Source organism: Myotis nattereri, assembly GCF_964212035.1.
Source record: "Myotis nattereri genome assembly, chromosome: 1".
Classification (NCBI taxonomy): Eukaryota; Metazoa; Chordata; class Mammalia; order Chiroptera; family Vespertilionidae; genus Myotis; species Myotis nattereri.
In genome coordinates, this window is record NC_138075.1 from 213042733 (window position 1) to 213053802 (window position 11070).

General features: G+C 39.8%; 1 pseudogene across 1 annotated transcript; it reads left to right on the forward strand.

The window, feature by feature from the left end:
- The first annotated feature begins 8601 nt into the window (after positions 1-8601).
- On the forward strand, positions 8602-8975 carry LOC308529907 (small ribosomal subunit protein eS26-like; annotated as a pseudogene). Its single transcript has one exon. The product of its transcript is annotated as a small ribosomal subunit protein eS26-like (transcript).
- Positions 8976-11070: the final 2095 nt, after the last annotated feature.

Here is an 11070-nt window from a genome sequence, read left to right on the forward strand (position 1 = left end):
TCGGCCTGCGGACTGAGGGGTCCCGGGTTCGATTCCGGTCAAGGGCATGTGCCTGGGTTGCGGGCACATCCCCAGTGGGGGGTGTGCAGGAGGCGGCTGATCGATGTTTCTCTCTCATCGATGTTTCTGGCTTTCTATCTCTCTCCCTTCCTCTCTGTGAAAAATCAATAAAATATATTTAAAAAAAAAAAAAGTCTACAGTCCCTTTGTATCACCAAAATGCTTCCTAGGATGTAGTTAGTTAATTGATTAATGGAATCCAAATGTTATTCTTTTTGTTCCTTTTTCGGAATCTCAATAAAATATTTGCCTAAATGGCTTATACCTTTACCATTTTTATGACTCTCAACAGCAGCCCTACTAATTCTGTAACCATATGCCACTAGACCTACTACTTTATTATTTCTACTTTTAAAATGCTAAAGTGATATTACTAAATATCAAAGACTTTTAGAGCATTTATTTGGCAGATATGGTGTTAAGAACTTTATGTGCATGGTTCATTTAATGTTCTAATAATCTATGAGGCATAGTCATCATCTCCATTTTGGAATTGAGAAAACTAAAGTACAGAATGATTACATCACTTATTAAAGGTCACACATTTACCAATTAGTATTGCTGGGATTTCAGAGTCTGCGATTTTGATCATTGCAACCTTGCCACTTGAAATTTTTTCACATATATTCAAATCCATCTGGACCTGAAAATTAGCACCTTAGAAAGTAAGGTGTTCTCTTTTTTAAATGTTTAAGCATAATAAATTGCCCATTTTTTTCTGAAAGTCCAAAATCTGTAGCTTGTATGAAGAGCCATCTGTCAGCTATTGTCTCAGTTGGTAGGAGCGTTGTCCCATATACCAAAAGGTCGTAGTTGGATTCCTGGTCAGGGCACTTACTTAGGTTGTGGGTTTGGTCCCTGGTGGGGGAGCATAAGAAAGGCATCCATTGAATGTTACTCTTTCATATTGATGTTTCTCTCTCTCCCTTCCTCTCTCTAAAATTAATGAACATGTCCTTGGGTGAGGACTGAAAAAAAAATGGGCAAAGGACCTGAACAGACACTTATTCCAAGAAGACATACAAATGGCCAACAGATATATGAAAAGATGCTCAACTTCACTAGCTATGCAAATCAAAAAATTAAGAATAGAGTGACCCAACAATCCTTCGGTTGAGTATCTATCCCAAACACTCAAAAACATTTATTCACAAAGATATATGCACCCCTATGTTCATTGCAACATTGTTCACGGTGGTCAAAACAGGGAAACAACCAGTGTCCTGCGATAGATGGTTGGATAAAGAAGATGAGGTACATATATACTATGGCATACTACTCAGCCATAAGAAAAGATGAAATACTACCATTTACAACAACATGGATGGACCTTGAGAATTTTATGTTAAGCGAAAAAGCCAAGAACCGTATGATTTTACTGCTATGTGGGATATAAAACTAAAACACATAGACAACAGTATGGTGGTTGACAGAGGGTAGTAATGGGTAAAGAGGTCTGAGTATATGGTGACAGATGATGATTTGATTTTCAGTGGTGGGCACACAATGCAATATACAGATCACATATCATATAAATGTATACCTGAAACCAGTATGATCTTATTAACCAATGTCACCCCAATAAATTTCATAAAAAAGGAATATGCATGCTAATGAAATGAACATTTCAAAGGCAACATTTCAAAAATTATTATTTTAGCTAGCAATAGTCATATTTGCATAAATTTAGCATAATAGCTTAATTTAAAAATGTGTTGCATATTTCACCCCATTAACATTTTCTCATATTTTTAAAGGAGAGTGTGGTGAATTAATGTGGGAATATTTGCATTATCTTATAAATAACATAAGCATTGTTGAACAGAAAAAGGGAGCCAAGTTTTTTTTAAAATTTTGTACATATCTAATAATCATTTGATTGTGTGTCTTTTCATGCTTTTGCTTCATTGCTTCTTTATACTTGTAGAAAATACCTATTATAAAGATACATAGTGAATTATTGCTGCCAAAAAATAAAATACAAATTTTCTTAACATAAGATGCTTTTATTAGTATATTTTAATAACACTTCAAGCAACCAAAATTATGCATTCTAACTTAATTTTAATATGTTTAATAAAATAGATACATATCATTATATATGGATATATTTTTATATACACATACACTTTAGTGTTAATGAACTGAAAATTATATAGAAAACATATAATCCAACCCAGCTGTCATGACTAAGTGGTTGAGCATTGACCAATGAACCAGGAGGTCACAGTTCAATTCCTGGTCTATCTCTCCCTTTCCCTTCCTCTCTGAAATCAATATATATACTAGAGGCCCAGCGCACAAAATTTGTGCACTTGGGGGGGTCCCTCAGCCCAACCTGCGCCCTCTCACAGTATGGAAGCCCTCGGGGGATGTCCAACTGCCGGCTTAGGCCTGCTCCCTGCCACTGTACTTGCCAGCCATGAGCCCAGCTTCTGGCTGAGCAACGTTACCCATGTGGGAGTGCACTGACCACCAGGGGGCAGCTCCTGCATTGAGCATCTGCCCCCTGGTGCTCAGTGTGCATCATAGCAACCAGTTGCTCTGTCATTTGGTCAATTTGCATATTAGCCTTTTATTATATAGGATGTATGTATATATGTACCTGTGTACATATATCTTATCTATTAAAGAGGGAATATGCAAATTGACCACCGCACCATAACAATCAAGAAGGCTGTGCCCACAGTGGAGGCAATGGATCCATAACACAAGATGGCTGTGCCCGTAACAAGCCTTAACGAGCAATCAGCAGGGACCTAAGGCTGCATGGTGCTGGGCCCCCACCTGGTGGGGCTTGACAGGGGACCTCAGGCAGTGCCCCCCTCCCAGTGGAGATTGATGGGGGACCTCAGGCTATGCTTCCCACCCAGCAGGGCTTGACGGGGGACCACAGGCTGCATCCCCCACCTGGAAGAGCTTGAAGGGGGGCCGCAGGCCATGCAGCCCACCTGGAAATGCTTGACGGGGAACCTCAGGCTGAGCCCCTACCCCAGTGCTAGGCCGAGAGACCTGAGGCTGTGCCCCCCACCCCAGTGTCAGGCTGGGGGACCTAATGCTGCACCCCCTGCCATGCAGGGCTTGACGGGGGACCTCAGGCCATGCCTCCCACCCATGGGGCTTAACAGGGAACCTCAAGGTGTACCCCCTGCCCTGGCCCAGGCTGGGGGGACCTCAAGCTGTGCCCCTTGCCCTGGCATCAGGCCATGCCACCTGAGGCCGTGCCCCCCACCTGGTGGGGCATGACAGGGGTGGGCCAGCTGGGTATGGATCTAGACCAATTGGGGGTGGGGCCAGCCAGGTCTGGGTCTCATGCGATTTCAAGGTGCATGTGGGTGTATGGGGACTTGACTCTGGTTCCTGTGGTGTGCCTCAGACTCTGACAGGAGGAATATACATTTTACTAATTTTCTTTCATCTCTGAAACTTCTATTATAGGGAAAGGGCAAATAGCAATATTAAAATATTTCCTCTAATTAATTCCCTTTTAATGTGCACAAATTTCATGCACCAGATCACTAGTACATTTATAAAACATATAATTCAATAGAGGTAAAATTTTAAAAATTGTAGTAAACATAGTAATGTATATCAGAAAACTGTATTAAAAATGACCCATAAAATATTTAATATATCTTTTTTAATTGATTTTAGAGAAAGGAAGGGAAGGGAAAGAGAGATAGAAACATTAATGATGAGAGAGAATCATTGATTGGCCACCTCCTGCACACCGTCTACTAGAGATTGCGCCAACAACCTGGGTATGTGCCCAACGGGGAATCGAACCATAACCTCCCACTGAGCAACACTGGCTGGACACCCAAAAAATATTTAGATGCAATGTTTCAGTAAAATGTAAAAGATAAAATTAATTATAATCAACACCATAGAGCAATATCATAGTAAATAATTACATGTTAAATTGTTGTATGTTACTAATAATGTAGAGAAAACTGTCATTGTACTAAGGAAGTTTGCCATTTAAATCTACAAAGCTGAAACTGATAAAATAATTACAGAATTTGAGGAGTCAAAAAGTCATCTGGTGAATCACAGGCCCAGCTGCTAAATGGCATATGAATTCACAAAACTGATACTACTTTTTTGTGATTCCAATGAAGATCTGAAGCTTATCACCAAAAGCAGTGCACAATGAACAGTGCTGAATTATTGACCATGACTCACAAACAGATATGAGTAAGTTTGAGGTGTGAGCCTTTACTTTGAGCAAGTCACCTGACATCTGCAAACACTGTGAAGTGGGGATTGTAATATCAACCTCACAGGTATTTCATGATATTAAATTAAATAATGCATATGAGTGTATCTAATCAGAGCCCAACAAAGGTAAAATACTTACTAAATGTATCATTATTATCATTATATCCATTGTTGAATAAAAGTCCCTTCTCTTGCCCCTTGTATTGGAAAACACAGAGACATATATCCTACAGTAATTCCCAAAGTCCCCCATGTGGATTAAAAACTTCCAGATGAACACAGTGGAAACTTGCTTGATACTGTACACTTTATTGGCTGCCTTCCATTTCGTTTCACTTCTCATTCTCTTCTGTTTCATTGATCACTTCCCAAATACTGCATTCGGATCTTTGCTTAAAGTTCTTCTGCTGAGTATACCAAACAAGAGAATTTGGAAATATCACTTTAATCAATGTCATCTAACAAGAGAGTTTGGACTTCATTCAAGGCAGAAGTATGAAAATTTTGAATGCAGGGTGATATAATATGAGTTCTTTTGGAAAGAGGTGGATCTAGAGGTAGACTACTAGATGGAGTTAAAATCTGAAATTCTGGAGAAAGGGAAGGCACTTAAGAATCTATAATAATAAAAGTGTAATATGTTAATTAAACCACACAGCTCAACGACCTTCTGACGTCATTCCAGACATTCTTCCAGACAAAGCCGCAGCGGCGGGGGCCAAGGCAGAGGTGGTTAGGGGTGATCAGGCAGGCAGGTGAGTGATTAGGGGTAATGAGGCAGGAAGGCAGGAGCCAGCAGTCCCAGATTGTGAGAGAGATGTCTGACCGGCACTTTAGGCCAGTGATGGCGAACCTTTTGAGCTCAGCCTGTCAGCATTTTGAAAGACCCTAACTTAACTCTGGTGCTGTGTAACATATAGAAATTTTTTTGATATTTGCAACCATAGTAAAACAAAGATTTATATTTTTGATATTTATTTTATATATTTAAATGCCATTTAACAAAGAAAAATCAACCAAACATTGAGTTCGAGTGTCACCTCTGACATGTGTGTCATAGGTTCGCCATCACTGGTTTAGGCCCCATCCCTCAGGGATTCCTGTGGGATGGGGCCTAAACCAGCAGTTAGACATCCCCTGAGGAGTCCCGGATTGTGAGAGGGTGCAGACCAGGCTGAAAGATCCCCCTCCCCCTGTGCACGAATTTCATGCACCAGGCCTCTAGTTTATTATAATTGGGTACAAGTATGATGATAAGGATTTGAACTAAACTAAAGTAACAAGAGTACAGGAATGAAATACAAGAAAACACATCTAATAGGAAAAAAAAATCAACAAGACTTAGTTGGGAAGGTTAGGTGTCAAGCAACAGTGACCATTCATATATTGAATAAATAGAATAAATTAATATATATTTTTAAAAGACATAAAGAGCAAAGGACATCTTTTGTGATGACTTTCAATGAAGGGATTTTCTACTGAAATAAAGAATAGAAGTAAAAAAAGAAAAAAAACATAAAAGCATGCAATTTTTCAAAATTATACGAAGGAGCAGCAAATTAATGGGTGTAGAGCTTGTCAATCACATGCAGTCTCTTCCGAGGAATTATTTTACCTTATTTTGAGCTATCATTTGAGTTTTTAAAGTCATTCTTTACTCATTAACTGCTTGTTTGCTTTTCTGTTCAAACTTTTTGTTGTTGTTTCTAAGTTCATATACTGTGATATTAAGTACACTAAAAGGCAAAGACAAGTTGTTAGCTATAATTATATCCAGATTAGTAAGAAAGAGAAAACAAACACTGTGGTAGCTGTAGACTGGCCCACATATCTGATTTTTACAGAAACAACATTACTCTTTAGGGAAAAAAGAAGCATTCATTTACTATATGGCATGATTTCAGGGCTATAATGAGTGCCCTCAAAATAGTCCTCATATATAGAGATAACAATTAAAATTTAAAAACTCACCTGTTAACAATTCATGTCTCTGAGTGGTTATTTTTTCACCTTATTGTTTTAACATTGAATACATAGTAGAAGTGTACATGTCATTAATTATGGAGGGCAAGGAAAATAGATGTAAAAATGCTGCTATAAATTCCATTTTAGACAAACTAAAATAGGAAGATAATCTAAAGCTGAACTGCAGTGTTCTTAAAGTTAAACAGCTGTAATAGAATGAGACAAATACAGCACCATGTGGCAGGGAACGGGCCCATTCATGGAACAGACATGAAATGTGCTACAGCTTTTTCGAACAAAATATTTGACAGCAAATGAAAAGATAAAATACAGTAGTGTCTCATTTCCTATGTGAAAAGAAGTGTTCGCTATGTTCTGTGAACTGTCTGATAGAGAAATTTTTCTTATTCTCTTTTTCTTTGTCTCTTTCTCCCAAGCAAAGACAACTCATGCTACTCAAATTGTAAAATATGTAGTGCAGCTTTTTTAAAATTAATGAGGAGAAAAAACAAGAAAGACAAAGATGGGGAAAATAAATAATAAAAGAAGAGAAAGAGAGAAAAAGAAGAGAAGGAAGAATGTATGGGGGCAAACTAGATAGGCAACCACAACCACAACAAATATTTAATACTATTGGCCCTGTGCATGAAATTTGTGCATATTAAAAGGGAATTAATTAGAGGAAATATTTTAATATTGCTATGTGCCCTTTCTCTATAATAGAAGTGTCAGAGATGAAAGAAAATTAGTAAAATGTGTATAAAAATCTCCCTCCTGTCAGAGTCTGGAGTGTACCACAAGACCCAGAGTCAAATCCCCACCCACCCAGGTGCGACTCGAAATCACAGGAGACGCAGACCTGGCTGGCTCCACCCCCATCAAGCCCTGCAGGGCAGGGGGAGCAGCCTCAGGCCCCCGTCAAGCCCTGCTGGGGCGGGGGCGCAGCCTCAGGTCAAGCCCCATTGGGCAGGGAGTGCTTCCTTAGGTCCCCAAGCCTGGCCTCAGGTTCTCCGGCCCTGGCGCTGGGGCAGAGGGCACAGCCTCAGATCCCCCAACCCCAGCACTGGGCAGGGGGCATGGCCTCAGGTCTCCCAGCCCAGCCTCAGGTCGCCTGGTCTGGCCACAGGTCCCCCAGTGCAAGGGCATGAGGGCATGATGACCATTTGCATATTAGCTCTTTATTATGTAGGATTGTTTGGGTTATATGGCTACTATTGCTCAGTGGTTGTGCATTGATCCATGAACCAGGAGGTCATGGTTCGATTCCCAGTCAGGGCACATACCTGGGTTGCTGGCTCCACCCCCAGTAGGGGACATGCAAGAGGCAACTGATCAATGTTTCTCTCTCATCATTGATGTTTCTATCTCCCTCTCCCTTCCTCTCTGAAATCAATAAAATATGTATATGTATATATATTACATTTAGTAAATTAAGTAAAAAATAAAATTCAGTTTCTAGTAGCCACATTACAAAGTTTAGAAATAAAGAGTATCTCAAAGCTATACAGTACCAAACTGAATATTTGCCCTATCGCCAATCTGTTCCTCCTTTAGGTTTTCCCACTGAAGTACTTGACACTGCCATTTCCCTGAGGGACAAGGTAAAACCCCTGAAGCCAACCTTGACTCCGTTTACCTTCAATCCCATATCCAGTTACCAGGAAATCTTAATATGTAGAAACCTCACCACCTGTCACCATCTCTGCCATTAAATCTCTAGGCATCCTCTCCCCAATCTTATTGATTCTCTTTTATTCCACTGTTAGTGCCTTTACACTGTTTTTCAGACTGCTAGTCCAACTCATCTTTTTAAATATGACTGTGGTACATATTTGCTCAAAGTTCCTCAAAGATTTCTCATCACACATAAAAACTATACTGAGACCAAAGTGTGACGTCATCTGGTACCTGCCCTCTCTGTAAACTCCCCCGACTGTCTCCCTCTCAGGGCAAAGCACCCAGGCTGTTTTCTCTGTTCCCTGGATACAGGAGGTGCTTCTCCCATGCAAGGCTTTGCCTTCCAGTCCCCTCAAAGTTCTTCCCCAACTACCTAGATGGTTGTCTACCTCATTTTCTCCTTGAGGTTCTCTTGACCTCCTTACATAAAATACCCCCCTCTTCTCCTACTTATTCTTTTTTGTTTTCTCTTAACAAGCCCCACTTTCTTTTTTTATTTTCAGAACTCTTACCACACTGCAAATTACCATAGCAGAGTGGTGGAGACCACACATGGTGGAGTTATATTTCCCAGGTTTCTCTGTTTATGAGCTGTGTAATCTTTAGTGATTTTCCTTTGACACTCTGTACTTTTATCGAAAGTGCTAAAAGTGCCTCTCTTGGGTCCTCCTTTCCAAGATGACCAAGAAAAGAAGGAATAAAAGACTGAGGCCATGTGCAGCCTATTCATTGCATCAACTGCGCCCAGTGCTTGCCCAAGGACAAGGCCATTAAGAAGTTTGTCATTCGAAACATAGTAGAGGCCGCAGCCCTTAGGGACATCCCCAAAGCGAGTGTCTTCGACACCTATGTGCTTCCCAAGCTGTACGTGAAGCTGCATTACTGTGTGAGCTGTGCCACTCACACCAAGGGAGTCAGGAACCGAAGCCCGGAAGGACCGAACACCCCCAGCCCGATTTAGACCTGCGGGTGCGGCCCCACAACCTCCACCAAGCCCATGTAAGGAGCTAAGTCCTTATGGAGTGAAGAAAGGTTCTCTGGGGAAGAAATAGATGGAAATTGTACTTCAAAAAATAAAAATAAAAAATAAAGTGCTAAAAGTGCCTGGCTCATAGGAAATGCCTAACATTAAGTTATATTTTTTTTTCCATTAGAGTGAAAGACACATAAGAAGAGATAATATATGAGTTTATTTACCACTGTCTACCTAGATCCTAGGTAAATTAATATGTAGAGAGACAAAATTAAAAAATATACACATAGACACAAAAAAAACCAACAAATGTTAGAATTAAATAAGAATAACTGGAATAAATGTGGAACTAGGACACTTGAGGGAAGGTTATATTAAAGAAAAAATTCACCTACACTACTTTAAACTAAATTAAATTAGTCTTTTTGTGTCACTCATTTTGTATCACATTTATGCATCCATCCTTTCATTTACTATTTCCTTTGGTTAAGTCTAATTCACCTTCACTTCTCAGAGGCAAAGCAGGTGACCCCACGATGTTCTATTTGAAAGCATGCCATATAATGCAATTTAGAGAGATCCATGTCAGTAATTAGGAACCTGGTTTCATCTTGACTCTACTACTACCCAGTATTGACATTACTTTATTTCTCTCATTTTTAGTACATTCATGAACAGAATAAAGAACTTGGAGTATGTAGTTTCTATTAACCTTCTAGCTTTGTAAATTGTTGCGTTTTTGTGATTTGCTCTGGCTTTCCTCTGAATGTTTTCTCTTTGTCCTCAATTGGCACAGGTAAAAGGAATCTAACTAATGTTAATATTATGGTAAATATAGCATAATTGCAAAGATAAATATAATGCGCAAAATTATATGCTATACATGTGTATTCAGTAATAGTTGAATTTTCTGCTATTTGGATTAGTATTGGTAATTATTTCTTATCTTGCTCAACCAAATATGGTGATATAAATCATTGTTAATTGATATGAAAGATGAATGATTTGAAAATGAGTCAGTGAAATTAAATGAAGTAGAGACAAGGAGGGTTCCAGATAAATTAAAAATGGGCAAAACAAGGAAAAACGAAGACTCTATAGCCATCGTGGATGTATTTTTCCTGCAGCTTCGAACTCTTTCTGATTTTACAAATTAACGAAAACTGCTTCCTGGTAAAAGGGGTAATGGAGTGAAGCAAGAAACGTTTATAATCCTGAATCTTTTTTTCCAGACATCTGATTCAGTTAGGATGTGCTGTCTTGAAGTGACAGAATATCTGAAGAATTTTGGCTTAAATGAAAGGCATTTTTATGTTGTCCTTTAACGGAATTCTAGAAGTGGGAAATATCACACAGGGGGCTTCAGTGAGTGGTACAGTGAGGCCTTTTCAATCATTTTGTTTTCATCTAGGGGGTAATCTCCACATAAGAATGCGTTAGCCCTTTAAAATAATAGCAACATTTTAGTCTCTGTGCCTGAGAGCCTGAACTGAAAATAAGCATAAGAAATAAAGTCATAATAATAAAATATATAGGTAGAGAATCATTACAGAAAATGATCACTTTTAGGTTCTAATCTTAATAAGGATGTTAATGATAATAACATCCTATCTAATAAAAGAGAAACATGGTAATTGGCGTATGACCGCTACCCTTCCCATTGGATAATCAGCAAGATATGCAAATTAACTGCCAGCCAAGATGGCGGCCGGCAGCCATGCAGCTTGAAACTAACATGAAGCTTGCTTGCTTCAGTGACGGAGGACTGCAATGTTCCCCACCTGCCTTGCCAGCCTCTGAGCCTGCAGTTTCAAACATTGTAACAAATATAGACGCTAAACAAAACCCCAGAAACCAGCTTTCAGCCGGCTGGTATCTCAGAGCTGGAGTTGATACAGAGTTTCGATTATAGAACCGAAACAAACCAGATACCTGCTTTCAGGAGCAGAGACCTAAGAGCTGGAGCCTCAGAGCTAAAGCTGGCCCAGAATAAAAAAAAAAAAAAGAAAAAAAAGGAGCGGTTGGGAGCTTCCGTCACCCGCCAGCCTGAAAACAGCCCTCAGCCCCTCACCCAGACTGGCCAGGTACCCCAGTGGGGACCCCCACCCTGAAGAGTGTGTGACCAGCTGCAAACAGCCATCATCCCCTCATCCAGGCTGGCCAGGCACCCCAGT